Here is a 21272-nt window from a genome sequence, read left to right as displayed (position 1 = left end):
ATAAGGGTTCCAAAAGGGTTCTTCTACGAGGCCTGAGGTTCTTCCTGGAACCATTTGCTTCTAAAAAACCCTTTCCTGAAGAAAGGGTTTTTCAAGGGTTCTTGGTAACACTAATGGTTCCAGTAAGAACCATTTTGATCCAAAAAACCCTTTAAAGCCCCTTTCCTGAATAAAGGGTTGCAAAAGACGGATTTTACATCGAGTGAATTTGGTGCATGTAATTATGTGGCGGGATGCACAAAGGTGTTCATTTGGAGGGGACTTTTTTTTAATAACCACTAGCCGTCGTCGATGTGCTGCGTGATAGCTTCATTCATCTGCACAGTTCTGGCAGGAAGCATTTTATTAGCATTTTGAAATGTCAGCCTGATGAAAATATTTGGACATACGGATCAAAATGATTAAAATGTCAGCTCGGCTGCAGACTGGTTACATGTCCGCTCTGGTGAGAGTCTGCCAGCTGCTATTTAGGACTTTGACACAATGAAACAAAGAGATGCAACGCATTTTAAAACAAAATGTGAAAGAAAAACACCTGTATATTGGGATGACATTACAGTCTATAACGTAAATCAAAGAAATGACTGAATTACTCATATAAATATATGTTAACCCTTAGAACACAGAGCATTTTGGCTGTCTTTCTTCCATTACTACGTTAAAACATACAGTATATACAGAGCTATAAGGATGTGCTATAGAAAGTGACTTATTACCTTTTTTTTTCCGCACAACCAAGACAATCAGATGAAAAAAAGTTGCCATATGTAAGAATGTGGCCAAAAACGGTTACTACATTAAAATACAAAAAATTATTTTAGGTTTCGTTTTCTGACGTAATTGGCAACCTGAGGTTGCTCGGCAGCTGAGACTCTACTGACTGCAATGATTGGTAGACGGCGGTAGGTGGCGCCACATGCAAAAACATGATTTCAAAACATAAACATGATTTGCAGTCTGCAAAATATTTTTTTTAATGCAAATATTTTGTCTGTACTGTTGTTGTTGGTGAGTTCAGTTTGTTATATGAATATTATTCCTGAGTCTGTGACATAGGAGGATATTATGGCCAGTTGCTTCAGATTTATTACATAATGCACCTTTAATTTTCACCAAATATATAAACACACCTGAGCAAAAAGTACTCAAAATGTTTAAAATTGGGTTGGATTTGTGAAATTTGGAAATACGTCGCAGTTGAAAGTTCACTTGGATCGTTTTCATGAACAAAAAGAAAAGAAAAACGGTCTATTTGCGTGTACTTCTGCACAATTATTGATACTTTATATCACTATTAAAAATGCAAAATGAATCAGAACCTTGACTCACAGCACATAAGAAGATGAAAAAAATGTCTATATAAGGCGTTGTGTATTATTCCCCCCAAACAATTTGAGGACATAAAATACAGCTTCACATATAATATTTGCAATCAGTGTGCGTGTGTGCAAAGGCGGGCTTTACAGACCTAAATATCATAAAACAAATTGAAAATCGAAAGGTCAATGATAGTATTCTGGTACTGTGTTATCACATCAATTAGTCAGTTTGGCAGCCAATCACGTCCTCACAGCGGCATCATTATCGTCTACTCAGGCGTCACAGCGCCTGTCGCTGTCACCGCGTCTTCAAAACCTGGCTCCCTCGCTGTTGCTGCAACTCCCTCTCTGTGGCCATGCAATATTCATCTGAGTCACTCAAACAGCAGCACACATATGTACACACAGACACACGTACACAACAGCTGTTAAGTATCCTAATTACCCTAATTAAACACATTTAAAGGTGATGAGGGGGACGGATCTTGGAAAGTTTCGACACAGACTTGTACAGCAGAGTCGGCAGAATGCATTACTGCATGTCTTTTACTTGTTATCTTGACTCGCACAACGTGAACAGCATGCGTCTCCTCACCAGTGAGTGAACCAGGGCCCAAACAAATGCACACATTCATGTAATCTCCTCTTTACAGCTGCTAAATCCGAGCAGATGGATTCAAATGTGCACTTTGAACTTTAAGGGTTGATGCTTAACCAAAGCAAGCAAAGAAACACGAGCGTACAACAGAGGCCTTTTTTTTTTTTTGCTCCCCCACATTACCATAGAAAGCACATACACAGATGACAAAAACATCAATAACCAGATGTAAATCACGGCGATTAGCATTTCCTCGAGATGAGTCTCGAAACCTTATGTATAATTTAAGACCGTGATTCTCCAATTGTCGCAACCCTGTCGTCGCAGTGAGAGAAATATCAGGTAATACTTGCTGAAGAGTTCCAGATGTCACATGATTTAGTTTGCTAACACCGCCACGATGGCAGGAAAACATATAATGGCACTAATTTCAAGCCGTATGAGCTCACAACGCACTTTAAAATCCAATGCTGCGTTCACACCGAACACGGTTTGTCACGTTGCTGTGCGCTAAACTGCGATCGACGCAAGCTGCGATCGACGCAAGCTGCGATCGACGCAAGCTGCGATCGACGCAAGTTGCTGCGTTTTCTTCTCAGCAAAGGTTTCCACACCTTAATAATTATACATTTCCCCTGAACGGAGTCCGGCTGCTGGCAAGTACGTGATGTAATTCGGAGAATCTCAATGCCGATTTGCCATTGCGTCGTCACTTCAACGCGATTATTCTAATCCACATCATGTTAATTACCGATGGATTCTGTAGTTTATATCGCAATATACACGCTGATCATTTATCATTTACCATACTGATCTGATCATGTCAGAAAGTGTTGGCGTAAATAATGAGCATGATGGAAAACTTGAGTGATGAAGAAGCATTTTGTTGCTATATTCTTTATAGTTTGCGTCTTGCTCTAAATAGAGGACTATTTTTCTTCCTTATCTATTTCACTTGAACATATTCACGTGAATGTTTTATCGATACACCAACTACTCCACCTCTTTCAAGGTTATAAACTAATTAGCTATTTTTTTATTTACCTTGACCGTTTTTTTTTTTACGCTTCAAACAACAACTTGGCCGATAGCTGATGTTGTTTAAGCTTGATTTGTTTGTTCGCTTCATTTCTGATTGCTCTTTTATCTCAAAGAAACAAAGATATCGTCATAAAGCTTTACTTAACCAAACACGAGACATGCATCTTTTTAAGTGGTTTAAGTCAAGTCTCTTGAAAAGCATTAACGCATTTTAAATATCCACTGACAGAGTGTAATGAGAAACAAAGTTTCCAAAGCAGCTACAGAGACATCCTAATGACCAGAGACAGGCTAGTAATGATGTCAGTGATTGGCCGGGAGGGAGGGAGGTCATGGTTATATGAGGTTTGACTGGCTGCTGACCCCCGGGGGGACAACCAGTGAAGACTGACAGTCAGTAACGCGGCATGTGGAGTGCCTGCATTTCAGGATAATAGCAGGTAACCGAGATTAGCTGCTATATTGAGCGCTCAGCAAACACCGCACACCTGCCAAGTTGTCCCATTGTAACGCGAACACAATGGGAAGCAAACAGACAGCGGAGGTGCTTATTAGCAAGATTACAATGTGTCAATCACTCGAGGAGAGAGAACAACATAATAAAAGAGCAGTAGAATCCATTTCAGAGGAGGCTTTGATTTGCATACTCGCATAAAGGGACTTCTATTGTGAGATGTTCCACTGCTTATCAAACTCCCTCCGTGTGGTTTTGGAACTTTCTGCCCAGTGTGTTTTTCTGATTGTTTGTTTGTGAGTTGTGCAACTTTGTGCATCTCATGACTCATTCTTGAAAAAAAGAGTCAAGTCCGTCTTCTCCGCCATGCCGTTTCATAACACTGACCCTGCCGTGACCCCTTGTTTACTGCTGCGGGGGGGGTCGGCGTTGCCTTGTGCGCTAACCCCGCTATCATTAGCTCTGCCGTAACCCCTAGGTGGCTGCCAGCGGCACTACAAGGAACACAGGGGGAGCGAAGCAGCCTTGTAATCCGACTCAGCTGTGGGCACGCACTCGGCTACTGGCAAACTCCACAGTGCATCCACTGTGCCCCCTTCTCCCTGCCAGCCTCCGGGACCCGCTGGCAAAACCAAAGAAAAACTGTTTCCCTGTTGCTTAGCAACTGCAGGAAAGCCTTCCAGAGGGAGTAAGGGAGAGAAAAGAGGGAGAGCAGGCAAATAAAGAAAAAAAAAAACAGACTTAGAGGATTTTTTTTTTCGTTGTAATTTACCTAATTAAATTAAAGGATTACTCTGGCCTTTCTCGGTAAATTTCCATCTCTTTGACAATATTTAATTTCCTTTCATTGACATGCATAGTTTTTCCTTTCCGAAAGCTTTCTCGATCAATATTTATCTACACTCCTCAGTGCTGGAGGAGGGAGGAAGCGGTGAGACAAGCAGAAGATGGGGTGGGGGGGGGGACGTCCGCAGGGAAGTAAACACAAGCACCTGCATTTTCCCCTCTCGGAGAATCAACCACAATTTGCTTCAGAAAAACAAACAGATGAGTCGAAGACCGCAACTTTGACAAGCTGCCCGTCACTGCCTTGTGGGTGATGTACTCGACATAGACATGGTGGACGTGGTTTGACAGATGAGTAACCCTTGTATTTTCTTGAAAAATACACAAAACAAAGTGGTGGTGGTGGGAATTTGGTTCAATACCCTACATCCCCTTCACCTCTGACCAAAATGACCATTGTGATGAAAAGGGGGGTTCAAATGTTTACACACAAGCCCATATCAGGATTTAGAAAGTGCTTCTTTTGATTCCAGTTGGCTCACAGACATTGGCCTTATATAAAATGTGGACGCAGTCTTCTGGTTGCAAAACAATCTCCATGTTGTGAAGCCTCCAGACTTGCAATTTGACAGTACCATAACAGATTGTTTCTGTATCACAACCAGGCATCTATTGACTGATAGTAGCAGTTTATAGATGCCTGGTTGTGATAAAGAAACACTGTTGTGTGTTGGAAAAATAATTTATGTAACTGACATCATGTGCTATTGAATTAGATCTGAATCTAATTAACTGAGATGTTTTTGCAACTAGTTGTATCGCCCCCTGATGGACACTCAGTAAATTGTTATTTCCTGGTTAGACCCACCCTGCAAACTGAAGGACTTCTTTACAGGCAGAAAGTCTTTGGCCGTGAAGCACCTTTTGATTCTAATAGTGCAAAAAAATTTGGTAACACTTAAGATTAGGGAACACATATTCACCTTTAACTAGGTGCTTACTAGCATATATATAAGTAACATACTAGCCCTTTATTAGTAAATACTAAGCACATATTAACACCTTATGTCATATAATAGAGGTAGAATAAGGTGTTTATACATACTTAATTATTACTAATAATTAAGTGCTAGTATGCTACTTATATGCTAGTAAGCACCTAGTTAAAGGTGAATATGTGTTCCCTAATCTTAAAGGTGCCATATGTAAGAATGTGGCCAAAAATGGTTACTACATTCAAATAAAAAATGTTGAGACTCTACTGACTGCAATGAGGCGGTAGGTGGCGCCACATGTCAAAACATAAACATGATTTGCAGTCTGCAAAATATTGGTTTTAATGTGAATATTTTGTCTGTACTGTTGTTGTTGGTGAGTTCAGTTTGTTATATGAACATTATTCCTGAGTCTCTGTGACATATTTTTATGGCCAGTTGCTTTAGATTAATTTCATAATGCACCTTTAAGTGTTACAAAAAAAGTATACGTAATATGTAGATGACTCAGAAATGAAATTAACTTGTTTAGTGAGGAAAACAACTTAATTCAAAGGTTTGCTTCAATTATACATCAACGATCGGACAATATGACTGAAAAAGCTATATGTTATGGAGGTTTCCATGAAGTGGTTGCAGGCATCATTTTCTTTGTTGAGTTTGTTCATGTAGAAAAGGGGGTTTGTCAAAGTGTATGCATGGGCCTGTTTAAGAGATGAAGTTCACTCGATATCATTTGTGTGCCCCTTATGCTACTATGTATTTTTTTTTGCAACATATGCAATGTAGAACGTTCTTTTATATTTTCTTTTTGTCTCTGTAGTGGGCATCCGTCCTTCATGTGTGCGCTCATAAAAAGATGTCTTTCACATGAAAAAGAACATATCCAGTACCTGTCTAATGTATTCTGATATGAGTGTGTGTGTCGGGGGGGGGGGGGGGGGAGCACAAACTGCCACAAGGCACAGACGAAACTCAGCCGACACACAGGTCAACTGCTCATAATGCATTGCAAGTTTAACATTTCCTCCAGCGCTTTTCTCCATCAATCGCATGCAATTAGTGGCCTTGTGTGTGAGCGCTCAGTCAAACTGAATCCTCGGTGGTCCCGACAGGCTCGTTTTCCTTTCTTCTTCCACTTTACCTCAGGGCGAAATGTGAATTTCACATGTTGGGTAAATTGCTCTTTGTATCTCCAGGATATTCACACTGCACTGAGACCCAGGCAGAGGAGGCTGGCAAGTGCTTTATTTACTCGAGTCTACACAACATAATCATGATAGAAAGTGCGCGGGTGCTGTCTTGGAAACACGTATAGTGCCTGATACTAGTCCAGGCACCTGTAACCCTTCCAGATACAATAAAACACATACATTCATACTTACTTTTATTGAAGGTAGCAATCAAATAAAATGCTGTTATATTTCTCCAGTAAATAAATCAAGTAAACTGTTTTATAATTTGGCAACAGTCGGTGAAAAGAAAGTGGAATACAAAAAGTAAATTTTGAGTTTCCTCACCAGTGAAGCAATATGATAAAAAGGTCTCACAAAAAGTTTAGGCATTGAAATAATGTCCTGGTCGCCATGAAAACCATCAGAAATGCATCTTAAGTTGCTTAATGTACATCATTATCAAATACTTACTGCCACATGTGTTGATAATACTAATGTATAATAGCTAACAGCTAACTGATAACTTCCTTACCCTTTGTCTCGTAGCAGTGGATCATCTGCAGTTTAATCATGTCCCCTCTAAAATTAACATCAATTTACACACAGACCATAAGGAACAGTTCAGTAACGTGATTTCAGTGTGGTTTAGAACCATTGTCAAAGTTTAAATCACATTTTTCTTTCATATATGCCCAATGGAAGACATTTATGAAAGCTGATCCACTGAAATGAATCATGTTTGGAGATTAATACAGTAATTTATTCATCTAATGTACTTATCAATTGATCAACAATGTGCAAATGTGTAGAGGCCAAAAGCAGCCAAGGCCGAGTGTGAATTATCCTGTTTCAAACAGTCCTTGATCGAGCTGGTTTTAACAGTGAGTTTGAAAATTCTCCATTAAAACTTTACAATCCTGCATTCAGAAGTTTATTCGAGTTAAATTACTTTCATATCATAGCAAAATCTGACCAATATTGAGTACAAAGTTAAATAAATTATAGTGCCAGGGCAGGATGTTTGATGCTGGAGCCAAAAAAAAAAAGGAAAAAAGGATGTAACTAACTTTCAGAACTTAAAAATGGTGCGGCTGAAGAGTTTCATCCAGTTTCTTTCTATGACCTGCACCAACTTTTCTGAGGGCCAAGAGATAAGCCTGAGATGATTAATGAGGTTGAAAAGAAGAAAAAACAAAGTTCTGCTGCATACATTTGTAGTTGTTTGGTGTTGTTTTTGTTGTGCGATATATATATTATTTTATGAGAGACAAAAACTAAAAAGATTAGAAAAGCAATTGGTTTGTTTACCACAATTTAATGGTAAACAAGTGAAATAGATGGGTATATGAAGTGTTGCATGTCTCCTTATCAACGGTGTAAATTTAAATATTTTTCAGCCATTTAATTGACTGTACAGTAATGTAAAACATGCTAATGTCGGTTTTAAAAACACATGTATTACCAAGTTGGACTTCGTAAAATTTGGACTTTTGGGGTTTATCTATATGAACCACAAGTCACATCTTACAAAAGCAGAGCATCAGAAATGTTGTTGTGTAGGCCTCATAAATGTCATTATTTACATCACAAATGACCTGTGTGAGGACTAGATGCATAACACTTTGCACATACAGAGCGCCTCTCCCTTCCTCCCTCTCTATTTATCCTCGCTGCTTTCCACACCTGTGGTGCTGAAACACGCACCATGACCTGGCCGCACAGCAGCGGATTGAGATACTGAAACACACAAAACCACGTAAAAACTAGCTTTTAATGCCAAATGCCATAGAATTAGTGGGCTACGGTTAGCAAAATCACTCACAGGTGACATAAAACCCACCACCCGCTTCAAATTCAGCACGGCTACAGTGCTGAACTGACATCACGGTTAAGTTACCAAATGTAATAAAAAAGATGCCGATTTATATATGTATTTTTTTTTATTATTTTAAAGAGAGAGAGAATGCCATTTTCACAATATTAAAAACTTAAAAAGGTAGAAAAGAGGAGCCCAATTGGGTGGAAAACCGCTCAATCTGGCAACACAGGTCATCACCTTTATCACCAAGTAAAAATGATAAATGAAACAAAAGGAACAGTAAAACTGATGGAGGCCAAAAACCAAACAATAACATTTGCCTGTGTTGCAATATTACTTTGTACAGGTTTGTTTACTCAAGTGGGTTTATTTCCATCTTAATTCTCTGTAATTTACTTTTAAAGATGCAACCTTGTCTGGCCTCTCCCTCTCACAGTGTTGCTTTCATCACGCTAAGCGGATTTGGAAAGACTCCTAAGCAACACCAGTGGCTTGAAGCAGCTGGATTTCGGAAAAAACAAAACAAAAAAAAACACTAGCTCTGTTATCTGAAAATAATGAGAGGAAAACAGTGTTTGATATCTTAAGATAACAAGGTAATTCAGTTTTTTACCTCGGGATAACACCACCCAGTCGTAATTAGCTTTCACAGGATAATGAGATAGTCAGATATGGTCACATGATGGCAGTTTGATAGGTTGAGATAATTAAGATGCAATCGGAGCAACGCAGCGGGCCTAAAAACTGTCAGAGCTGCTTCTCTTCCAGAGAGAAAATGATACACAGTGAGAACAAAACGTGACGCATGGCAGCAGAGATGAAGAAGTTAGAGAAAGTGAAGGAACAACAATCCTGCTGGAGAGTGGGGGGGAGGGGGGGTTAAAGCATAATTAATAGTGCACCTGTTCCTGTCACCTGGATGAGTGAGAGTGCGAATGAGGTGGGAGCACGGAAGTAGAAAAAGGAGGGCAGAAAACAGCATGGAAGAAAAGACATATAATGACATCCATCCATCTACTGCATTATTCTCCAAATGAGGGTCCCTCGGGTTGACATAGGGCGATAGGCGGGGTACGCCCTGGACTGATCGCCAGTCCGTCACAGGGCAAACAACAATCTACTCTCACACCTACCGTCAATTAAGAGTATTCCCTTTACCTAATCCCCATATTGCATGTTATTGGACTGTGAGAGGAAACCTGAGAAAACCCACGCACACAAAGGGAGAACATGCAAACTCCATGTAGAAAGGCAACTTGTTCAGACAGGGACTCGAACCCGGATAATCTTGCAGCAAAGGCAAGAGTGCAAACCACTACACCAACTATGTGGCCCCATATAATGACAGTACAGAGACAGTAAACATACAGTAGAATGGTGATTATGATTGATTACCATATAGAACTTCAGCAGTGAATCAAGGCTGCCGACTCTCAAGAGTTTGACCCGGAAACAGAGCGTCGCCTCAATCTGACTCAACAAGTCAACACACAGGCGGGGGATGCGTTTCCCATGTTCACGTGAATAAACTCATACTCTTTCTTTTGTGACTGTTTTGGCTGCTAAGTATGCTGAGAGTGCTCAGATGTGACATTCAGTATTTTTGAAGAAATCGTGTGAGCAAAAATTAAGGCCTATGAGAGGAGGAGGATAGATTTTTGTAAGAAATGAAAATCCAGTCATGTGAAATGTCATCCAGCAGGTGTCTGTGTCTGACTTTCAGGAGACTAGCCTTTTTAGGGAACCTTTAAGGAGCATCTCAAGATTGTTGATAGTACCCCCCCAAGGCAGTAGAGGAATCAACAAGGTGAAAAGAGTGCGAGTAGGGGTGCACAGAGGCCTTTGCTCAATTCAAATGGAAACCACATCAAACGTGAAAAGGCAAGTGTTTTTGAACCCACACAGCACTTTTCATGTCGGTGAAAGAGAGCGATTTGAAATCCACTCCCTTTCAGGTATTTAAGCATCTCCACCGGCACATTATAGGGGGAATGCAAAAGTCAATTTCTTGCTCAGCCCAGTCGAAAGATTTTATTGAATGGGGCTTTTAACGGAAGAACAGCTTCTCCAACACGGCGCGCTGAATCAAGCCATACAGTAATTGTGATCAAATGCCATGAATCAGTGAAAAGCTTATTCAAAAGGGGTATTTTTTTTTATATACTTTCTCAAATGGCAGGAGCTCACTCATCTTTAAGTATTGTATTCCAGGTTCTCTTCATTCAGACAGCGAGACCAAATCTGAGAGAAAGCTCGTGCAGGAGGAGAGAAAAGATCAAAATGTCATTAAAGCTGCTGTCAGCAATCCGTCATCCTCTGGCAAACTCTTTGCTAACTTCCTGCTGGTTTAGCATCCTTCTCCTTCCTCTTTCCCCAAGATTAATTGATGTTCATATCAATAATGGATATTTCTTTACTGCATTATGTAATAAATCTAAAGCAACTGGCCATAAAATCCTCCTAATATGTCACAGAGACTCAGGAATAATGTTCATATAACAAACTTAAATCACCAACAACAACAGTACAGACAAAATATTTGCATTAAAAGAAATATTTTGCAAATCATGTTTATGTTTTGAAATCATGTTTTGGCATGTGGCGCCACCTACCGCCGTCTACCAATCATTGAAGCCAGTAGAGTCTCGGCTGCCGAGCAACCACAGGTTGCCAGTTACGTCAGAAAACGAAACCTAAAAAACATCGGTATTTTGAATTTGAATGTAGTAACCGTTTTTTTGGCCACATTCTTACATATGGCACCTTTAATTATACATTATAATAATAATATATAATATAATAAAAACATCCAGGTCATTAAAGCTTTTGGACACGATAAGGCCCTCTTGTCTCCACCCACCGCTGCGCTGTAGCTGTATACAAACAAACGCTCCCTCTGACAGATCTGTTACGCAGAGCCAAATTTCAATTGAAGAACGGAGCATTCAAAAATCATGTTAGATCATGTTTGTTCACAAAGACCAAACAGAGGAACAACAACAACAAATAGCACCAACAGTTATACACTACAACTTTTTATTATTTAAAAATTCTATTCATTTTAATGTTTTTGTTTTTTTTTGTTATCACAGCTGCTGATGGGGGCCAGTGAATTGAGTGGAGGACAAGAAGAGGGTCAGATAAGTCTAATTTTATTTAGTGTTTGACTATGACTTTGGGTTGTCACACAGTGGCACGTGATGTTTGGGGGGTGTCCCTCCAACAGCAGCTGTGCTTCTGGCTCTCGGCGCTGATATTTATCGTCTCAGACAGCCCGACAATCTCGCATTAGTCCGTTTCAGGAGTGGCGTCCGTGAGGCTTCCGTGTTGTCAAGACACATTTACAGCCTGACCCTGACTCGGGAATAATAATAAAAGAGAGAGTTTGCAGCGCGGTTAGCGGTGCCGAGCTAAAAGAGTCACAGTTTGGTACAGTATCTGATCCGTGAGCCCTGGTGAAAACTCTGATTAATAACTCATGAGGCGAAGCTGTTGTAGCAAACCTAGCAACAGTCGTCATGCGGCGTGTCCCATTATGCTGTAGCCTTTGGGGACCCTACATAATGTAGTTATGTGACAAAGCTAGTGCATGTCAGCCACAGGCGAGCTCCTGCTCCCTTGACAGTCGAGTCATGGATGGGGGGGAAAAAAAGTGAGGAGCATCGTGTCACCTATGGCTCCTGGATCTCATATTTAAGTCCCTCATTATTCACGGTCACCCCAGTAGGACAGAGACTGTGGTGAACGGGCAGCATCTCCCAATGGGAGGGGCCAATGATCCCAACGGGAGAAACAGGGAAGGCTAAGAGGCCCCAGAGGCCCAGTGTCACTCCATTCCTCTGGGGAAGAAAAAAAGTTGCTCTCTCAGTCATTAACGGTGGGTCAGGTGCAGAAATAGGATTCAACCATAGACGGACACAATGCAAAACTTGGCCTAGATTTGAAGTTACTTTTACAGTTGGGAGGGGCTAGAGATGTTTATCCCATCAAAGAGAAGTCACATGTGAAACGATAGACTATAGACTACAAGATTATCGGCGCCGATATTTGGCATTTTGGCGCAAATCCGCATTTATTCAATTTAATCAATTTATATATTTATTTAAAATTTCAGTTAATTTTCTAAACCATGCTGCTGAGCCTGGGAGCTTCCTGCACTTGCATTTAAACTTTAAAGTTATAGGTGCCATATGTAAGATTGTGGCCAAAAATGGTTACTTCATCAACCCATGGTTGCTCGGCAGCTGAGACTCTACCGACTGCAATAATTGGTAGACGGCGGTAGGTGGTGCCACATGCCAAAACATGATTTCAAAACATAAACATGATTTGCAGTCTGCAAAATATTTTTTTTCATGCAAATATTTTGGCTGTACTGTTGTTGTTGGTGAGTTCAGTTTGTTATATGAACATTATTCCTGAGTCTGTGACATATTAGGAGGATTTTATGGCCAGTTGTTTTAGATTTATAAGATAATGCACCTTTAAGTTTTGGTGTTTGTATTATTCAAAATTTTGACGCCAATATTTTCACTTTTACTGCAAATTAATATCAGCTCCAAATATCGGTTATCGGCCTCCTTGACTACTAATAATCAGTATCGGAGCTAAAAAAAAACATCAGTCTACCTCTACTTTGTGTTTTCAGTCAAACTCTAGTCTACTTTTGCTCGAGCAATGTTGCCACTTCCTCCGTCTATATTGACATAAAATAAATCACTTCCTCTGTGCAGTGCCGTACTTTTAACTGACGGCAAAACACTCACCCATCGCCGCTCCTCACACTCCTTCTGTATAATTTTATAGATTGAACAGATAGCCTCAAAATTCAGCTCATGTGAATGAGAAAGGGGATAAAGCAAATGGACTCCTGTGTGTGTGGTGGTGAATGTATGGAAGCAACAACACACACACACACACATATAGCAGTGATGATTGTGTTAGAGGGAGCTGCTGAGGACGTGAAGAGCGCACTCACAGATATTTAACTGCACTGAACTGGAACATGTGAAACAGTGAATCACGCTGGATAGAGGAAATTTAATAAGGACACAAGAGATTCAGCTCAAAAGACAAACACCCGACTTCTTCTTCTGCTTGTTGAAAAGCAAACTGTGAACAGCAAATGTATTCAGGACATGTAAGCAGGCAGCTGCGGGACTGATTACAACCATGTCAGATTTTATCTGGCTTGTCTCTTAATACAGTGTGAGTGTACGTAAGTGTGTGTGTGTGTGTGTGTGTGTGTGTGTGTGTGTGTGTGTGTGTGTGTGTGTGTGTGTGTGTGTGTGTGTGTGTGTGTGTGTGTGTGTGTGTGTGTGGTAGAAGAGTAGAGGGTATTTGTCAGCCAGTTCTCCTCAATGGAAAATAATGGCAGTGGCATCATCAGCGCTTTGTGAGGCACGCCACGTTTCGGCGCTAAACTCCTTCATTACTCTGGAGTCAAATTGCCCCAGTCAGAGATGGATGTCCTGATTTGTGGCAACTGTGTGTGTGTGTGTGTGTGTTTGTGTGTGTCTGCTTGTGTTTCTGAATATGGCTTTTGCAGGTGCATCTGCAGACATGCATGTGTTACGAATATATTTGAATCAATAAGGCTTCATACTGGAATCTAAGGTTAAGGACACATTATGAATTTCAATCTGCTGCATAAAAAGCACTGCAGGTGTGTGGGTCTGCTTCTGTGCATTCATTTAAACTCAGCACGTATGCATGCACTGATTATCTGAGCCAATCAGCAGCTACAGAAATTTCTCACAATTATGGAAGCCTAAAGGTTTGTGTTTCAATGTGCCATACAATGCTGTGAGTATTCATGCTTATGCAACTTTGCTACTGCATAGGTGAGGTTTCTAGTAGGGGCTCTATTGGTATAAGTAAACATTTCTTTAAATATTATTCCCTATTTCTACAAGTGAACCTAGTTCCCTGGTGTCCTAATGAACATGTCTGTGACATGCTTTGGTTAAAATACCTTAAGGATGAAGCTCCACAGCAGTTCAACCACCCTGCCAAAACAGCCCTGTTCAGAACGACTCTAGCCGGCACATTGCCGTCATATATAAAATGTATCCACTGGACACGTAAATCCTCTTAGGCTGGAAGTTTGTATAGAACTCTGTGCTGCACTGTGCAGCCAAGAATAGAACACTTCGCTGACTTACGCTCTTCCGGATACAATTCCAGTAATGCATCATTGTGACGTCACAAAGAGTGCGAAAGTCAACCACTTAGACTGAGGCGGACCACAAAAACAGTCATCTTTTTTCACACTTTGCTGACTCATAGGGCCTCCAGAGTCCCAAATATGATTAAAAAGTTGTCATGTCACCTTTAAACCATAAATATAGCATAAATACCTCAATCATCACAGGAAACACATTTCCAGAAGTTCACCAGCACCATCATGTGACAACATATAAGTGTGTAAGAGCTGTGCCTTTCTCTAATACTGTTGGCGCCATAAGATTTTTAAATGGCTGGTTATAGCTTGTATTGCACAAATGTCATATTAACTGATTTTTTAAAAGAGCTTTGATTGCTTTTGAGTCACTCTTTTGGGAACACTTGGGCAAAAACTGCACAGTTCTCTTTGCAATAATGGTTAGAACACTATGGTGGGACTTTTCCCTGATACTGAGACTGTAGAACAAAACTGGTCTCATAGCCAACACCCTGTAGCAGAGGGGATTACTGAGGAGGGTGGAAATACCTGCAATAACTTTTCAGCCAGCATGCAAATATCTCTAGAGGCATAAGTGAAAGAATAGGAGAAGAGCGTTGCTATCTGCTTAAAATATATTTTCGGAATACACTATATACCATATAGCACTCGGTAATAATAAATAGGATGGACCTGACAGTAGCTCTAATGGAATTACAGTCTATTCAGAATAGCAGTACAAAGAAATAGAAATTTAATGGAATAAATAGATGGAAATATGCACACCACAGACCAGTTGGTCTGTAGTTCAAAAGAAAAAAAATGCAATTTATCAGCAGGTGGAGTTTCGCTGCTTTTGTTTCATCGTCTATGAGTCATTCTTGCTGAAATGACATAATTAGCCCATTAGCTCCGATACGGTAGAAATAAAGAATAAAAAAAAACAAATCCAACCCAAAAAACTCAGACGGTGATGTTTTTAAAGACATTTGCTGCTGCCAATCTTTGAGCAAGAACCTTTCTTGCACAACAGGGTTGAACGTACACGATGTATGCGATTTAGATCAGGACTACTGGTGAAGTCCATAGAGATCCTGAAGGCAGTTGGGGCTCAGAACAGAAGGGCTGGGAGTGAAGGCGGCCCAAACTAACACGAGCACACTCATATTAGCTCACTGAAACACGGAGACGGGCATACAAAGACCTCACGAGCCTCGCGTATCGTACACACGCAGCCACGTGCTCGCATCCGCACACCCAGAGTGTAAATGTCACAGAGGAACGCAATCTGTTCCTTCCGCTCAGCATGGAAGGAGCAGTATGATGTAGGGCGTATTTTCCCAAAGCCAGCTGTGAGAGGTAGATATTAAAGAGGGATCGAGAGAAACTATTTATCCACAACCATGAATTAATTTGTGGCTAAGATGCCAGGGAAAAGGCTGTTTTTTGTTTTGTTTGTTTTTTTTACCAGTAAATGGCATGTCGATGTTGCACATACTTAAAAAAGTGTCCCCAAAGACAAGGAAACCACTCCTACAGCTATGACAGTGAGTTAAGTAAGAGCAGAGCGAACAGAACAACAATAGCACAGTGATATTAAGGTCTAACACCAATTACTGCACGCTGGGTCTCTCCCATTTAGTGCTTAAGTGAGCGTTCAGGTGCCACCTGGCATGAAAAACAGCAACAACCTGCATCCACATTTAATGCGCACTCATCCTGGCACCATTTAGAGGAGCAGAGTGTGTCCCAGAGTTCATCTCATCACTGTGTGGTGCAGTCCAGTTGCTTACAGAACTTGATACTTTTAATGGTAAACTTCCAACTGGTCCAAAACTCTGCTGCACGCATCATCACGAGAACCCCCCGTCCATGAACCATATCGCACCTGCTCTCCGGCAACTCCACTGGCTCCCTATTAAACAACGCATACAAGATACTGCTCCTCACTTTCAAGGCCATCGACAACCTCGCTGACCTCCACGTTAACACACCTGCCCTTTCTCTAAGGTCTCTTTCTTCCATCTTCCGTTTGAACACCATGGAGTCGAGAGCCTTCAGCAGCTTGGCCCCTCGCCTATGGAACAGCCTATACCACATGACATCAGACTCAACACTCAGGCTTATTCACTCTCATAGACTTTTATTGCTTACACTTTATATTCTCATGCTCAATATTTTGGTTTGTTTTTAAGTTGTTTCTTGTATTTTATTGACATTTGCATCTTGTACTGTTTTCATACTTTGCATGGTTACTTTGAGTGTCCTGAAAGGCGCCTATAAGCAAAATGTACTATTATTATGTGCTGCTGAATTATCCTAATACCTAATTAAATTTAAATCATCACTTAACCTGTCAGATCAGAGGTCTCAACCTTGCCGCCCCCCCAATCGATTTCATGTGGCCCTCCACTAAATACTGAATAATCAATCTTTAAAGGTGCATTATATAATAAATCTAAAGCAACTGGCTATACAATCCTCCTAATATGTCACAGAGACTCAGGAATAATGTTCATATAACAAACTGAACTCACCAACAACAACAGTACAGCCAAAATATTTGCATTAAAAAAATATTTTGCAGATTGCAAATCATGTTTATGTTTTGAAATCATGTTTTTGGCATGTGGCGCCACCTACCGCCGTCTACCAATCATTGCAGTCAGTAGAGTCTCAGCTGCCGACCAACCACGGGTTGCCAGTTACGTCAGAAAACGAAACCTAAAATACCTCTGTGTTTTGAATTTGAATGTAGTAACCGTTTTTGGCCACATTCTTACATATGGCACCTTTAAATACATATGTTGTTATTCTGAACAATATATAATTCCACATCAAAACACTTTTATTTTTGAATGCAGCTAGATGCATTCAAATTGCTATCAAATTATTTTGGATACCATCATTTTTAATTAAATAAATCTATAAACTGTCGTCATAGATCATGAAATTTAAGTCAAATATTATTCTGTAAAGTAACAAGTAACAACAGAAATATTCTCGATTCCTCTGGGAGCAAACTTGTCGACTACAAGTTAAAGTAAATTGTATTTTGTTACTCCGTTTACCTGCTTTCAAAGAGTAAATTATGACACAATACAAACATTGCACTGTTTTAATGAGCTTTAAAGAAATCCATCGGCCAACTGTTCCTGCCTTTTTTTTCTGTATAAATGTCTTTTCTTCCTTCACGTTTTCATCCTGTGCCACTGTCATTACCCTGGGAATAATAATAATACTACTACTAATAATAATAATAACAAAACCCTGTGAGTCAGTGTGAGACGACACACGATGCGGAGCGCTTTGCATGCACATAATGTGGGACTGTGAGTTCATATGCAAACGCACGGCTTTAATCAACACCGTAACTCCAAAGAATCCAACTTCAAATGGAGACATTGTGTGGAATACGCAAGTGTGGAGGAAGAAAAGAAAAGAAAATCAAAAACTCTTATAAATCATTGCGAGTCATGAAATCTTCAGATAACGACATAAAAATGCAATATGCATACATAATGTGTGTAGAGATGACGGCGCTGCCTTCAGAGAATAAAGACATATGATCACAGCGCGGTCACACAAGCTCTGCTAAATTCAGCCAGACACAAAATAGTTCATCCCCGTGGACTGCGCTTCGTCACGTGACTGTTCATATGTAAGCAGGGAAGATCTGGGGCTATCAGAAAGTCCATGCGAAAGTTGTGCGAGACAAGACTGGGACAAGAGAAACTCCATTATTTATGGGTGTTTTTCGCAACGATGATATTTGGGCCAACTTCGCTTTACTTTTCCTCACAGACGAATACATACGAGGCTGTTGATGGAACGAAGTCTGTAGCACAAAGCAGGGTTTATGGTTAGTGGAGAAGAAAAAAGTTTCCCATAGCTCAGTGGTCAGATCATTAGAGGCGATAGAAAGACATTGTTTAGGTTTTTGCAGACAATATAAGCAATCCTCATTACTGCAGAGGTCCAGCTCCTCAGCAGGAGCGTGCTCCTGTGTGGGAGGGCTCCTGACCGTCTTCTTCAACCGTTTGATTGTGCCTTTATAAAACCGACATCAACCTAGAACAGAGAGTCTGATTGAAGAGCGACAGCCTTGTACATGTTGTACTGACACGATTGGAAAGTACGCTGCTTTGAATCGGGCTTTTATATTTATTTTCTATCTGTTTGAAGCTCATTTTGTCATCGCTGTGGTAAAATAATGTTTTTATTAATTTTTTTTTTTTTAAATGACTTAAAATTGGCTCAATGAGGAAAAAATCCGGACGACACACAAACAGAGTACATAGATGCATTCATGCCTAATGATGGAGCAGTGGGATTATCCTCCAGGGATGCTGCCTGCTGCAGCTTTAAATCTTTATTAAAAGAAGAATTCCAAGATTTTACAGCCCATGTTTCCACTATGTGGGTGTGTAAGTGGATAGATAGAAAACTTTTAGAATGTGATCAGGTGTTGCTGAGCAAGAGTCGAGTGACACTAGTGCTTTAGTAAGGATACCAGACTTTTAAAATAACAGTTTGAGCCATTACTTGGTGAAAACAAGCATTTTGACAAAGTAGAGTTCACGGCGTTCCAGAGTGAACCATGGACGTTGAGCGAGACATTTTTAACATTCCCAGTCGATAGCAACATCGATGCCGGATTTTGCGCGCACAAACAGCATAGCAACATGTTTACAGGGTAAAAAATAAATGTGTGCAACTGATTTACTGTAAAATAAATATGAAAGACATGCTATTAACGTTAAAAGTAGCAATGTTTGGAATCCTAACTCAGTTTCCAAGTTGGACATCTGGTTATGACCTTGAAAACCCTGAGCTCCGGACTACAAATGTTTGTGTAAATTACTCAACCTTAACTTACTGGTGTGTGTGATGAAATCCAGCAGCAGACAAGTCGTTCAGTTTAAAATATTAAGTGATAAAACTGTTGTGGGAAATGTGTGCTGACAATGGCATGAGAAATACAAGAACTAATCAACCATTACGTGTATTCATCTCTTTGATTTATGTATTTAAATTGCAAGCCGTGTGGTGTCATTAAAATAACCACAGGTTAATTCCAGGACATGGAATTCAAAATTGCGCTCGGTAATGAAACTATTTGCACGCTCCTTAAGACTCAGTGAGACAGAGCAAAGTGGGGAAGGAAGAGGACCGGTTGTGGTTGTGGAGAAACTTCATCCATTCCTCTTGGCCCCCGTGCATCTGCTGCCATAATTTGTGATAATGACGGCATCCCAGCAGGGCCACTCTGCGCTGAACGATTCCGAATTGATTTAGTGCATTAATTACGCCCCTGTTACGCCGGTGTCATGGACAATATTTTACAATTTGATAAGCAAAAGAAGCGCGGTGGGATCGTTTTGATGAATTGCGGGGGTTCGGTCATGGCGCGCTTTTATGGTCGTACCTTTTAATTTAACCGTAATCACTTTTAGCTGTCCACGCCGGTGGAGGCAGCGAGACTCTAATTTCACCTCGGAGACCTCTGCTCTGCACTGTGTCTGCTTTGATCAGGCCGACAGGAAAAAAAAAAAAAAAAAGAGTATGTTGCTGTGTGTGCGCACAGAGACCACACACACAGCAACATACTCTTAAAGAGTCATTGTTATGTGCTGAGGTGTGTTTACATGCATATGGTTCAGTGCTGTCAATTGATTGCTGTCCATACCTACATTTTACAACTTTTTATTTCATTTAAACGTACCTTCACGGGATACTTGAGCAGTTGTATGACACTTGTCAACATGATGTCATAATTGCTTTAAGTCAATGTGTACATAAAAAAAAAAAAATGCAGATAGTGTCCAGAATATTCTCAAGAAAATAAAATGGCAATCTCCAAACAAGCAAGAGATGGGCATACCGACCTGAATCTTTATTCTTTAATTAATTTCTACATTCTGTACGTCTCTTATCACAAGGTGGCAGCAGCAGCAGGCATTTGGTTGGTGAACTGCAGTTGTTATACGCTTTTTTAAAAGAAATCGATTTTTAAAATGGGTCTATAATCGCCCATAATGTGTTCAAACAAATGTGCATACTCCCTTCCTGTGCGCCGCCTTCACAGCTCACACTTTTCATTACTTTATTATCAATTTTAATCATTTAAACTTTATTAACAGTGCTGCGAGTGTTGGATGATTCCTAACCCTCATGGAATAAATAGTCTCTGGATGGGAAATCGGTGACAGCAGGAGGAGGCTCCGACAGCTTTTAACTAAAATGTAAAATCGGTTCTAAGTTAAAATATAGAACTGACAATCAAGGCAAATGGCCCTATTGCATTTCTAATATTATTTGCCAGAAACAGAAGTCTGTCAAACTGATTGACACTGAGTGTGGCTCTCTTTTTCATTATAATATTATCCAACATCTCTCCACCAAAACAGCATCTCCAAGGTGCTATTACTGAGTTCCCCAAACAGGACCTCTATGGCTTGAAACTTTATCTTAAGGGGCATTATTTCAAATGGTCTATGAGAATGAAGGCATTTCATATTGGTAATTTCAGCTCAAAAGTGAACTTTACACCCCACATTTGAAATAATATTTCTAAGAAAAGTGACAGACCTAATTACCAGGGTCATTGTAGGCCTCTTGTAGCTGCTCCTCTTGGCTCAACAGTCTGTGGATCCTGCATTACTAAAACTAGCTCTCATGTATTAACTCTCTTTTCTGTGTGTATGTTTCTATAATTCTTACTTGAACTAACTGTATAGTCAATTAGGGATGGGAGTGTCATTTCATGGAGGCTTTAAACTGTTGTTTTGCTGATGAAGTCTTTGAAAAAATCTTCTATCGTGTTAACTTAGCTTTTAACAAATAGCCCTGAATTGTTTCAATAATATTCACTGGATAAAAAAAGTGTTTTTGCATGCGTTCTCTGCACCTCTCTCCACTT

At 40.3% G+C, this 21272-nt stretch overlaps 1 protein-coding gene across 1 annotated transcript in view; it reads right to left on the bottom strand.

Moving 5' to 3' along the window:
• LOC310944722 (receptor tyrosine-protein kinase erbB-4-like) overlaps positions 1-21272 on the bottom strand; it is a 277925-nt gene that overhangs the window by 105520 nt on the left and 151133 nt on the right. The gene's annotated exons all lie outside the window — the stretch shown is intronic.

The sequence above is a fragment of the Microchirus variegatus genome, assembly GCF_963457635.1.
Source record: "Microchirus variegatus genome assembly, chromosome: 1".
Lineage (NCBI taxonomy): Eukaryota > Metazoa > Chordata > Actinopteri > Pleuronectiformes > Soleidae > Microchirus > Microchirus variegatus.
Note: the sequence above shows the minus strand (reverse complement) of the source record. Positions and strands in the feature narration are given on the sequence as shown.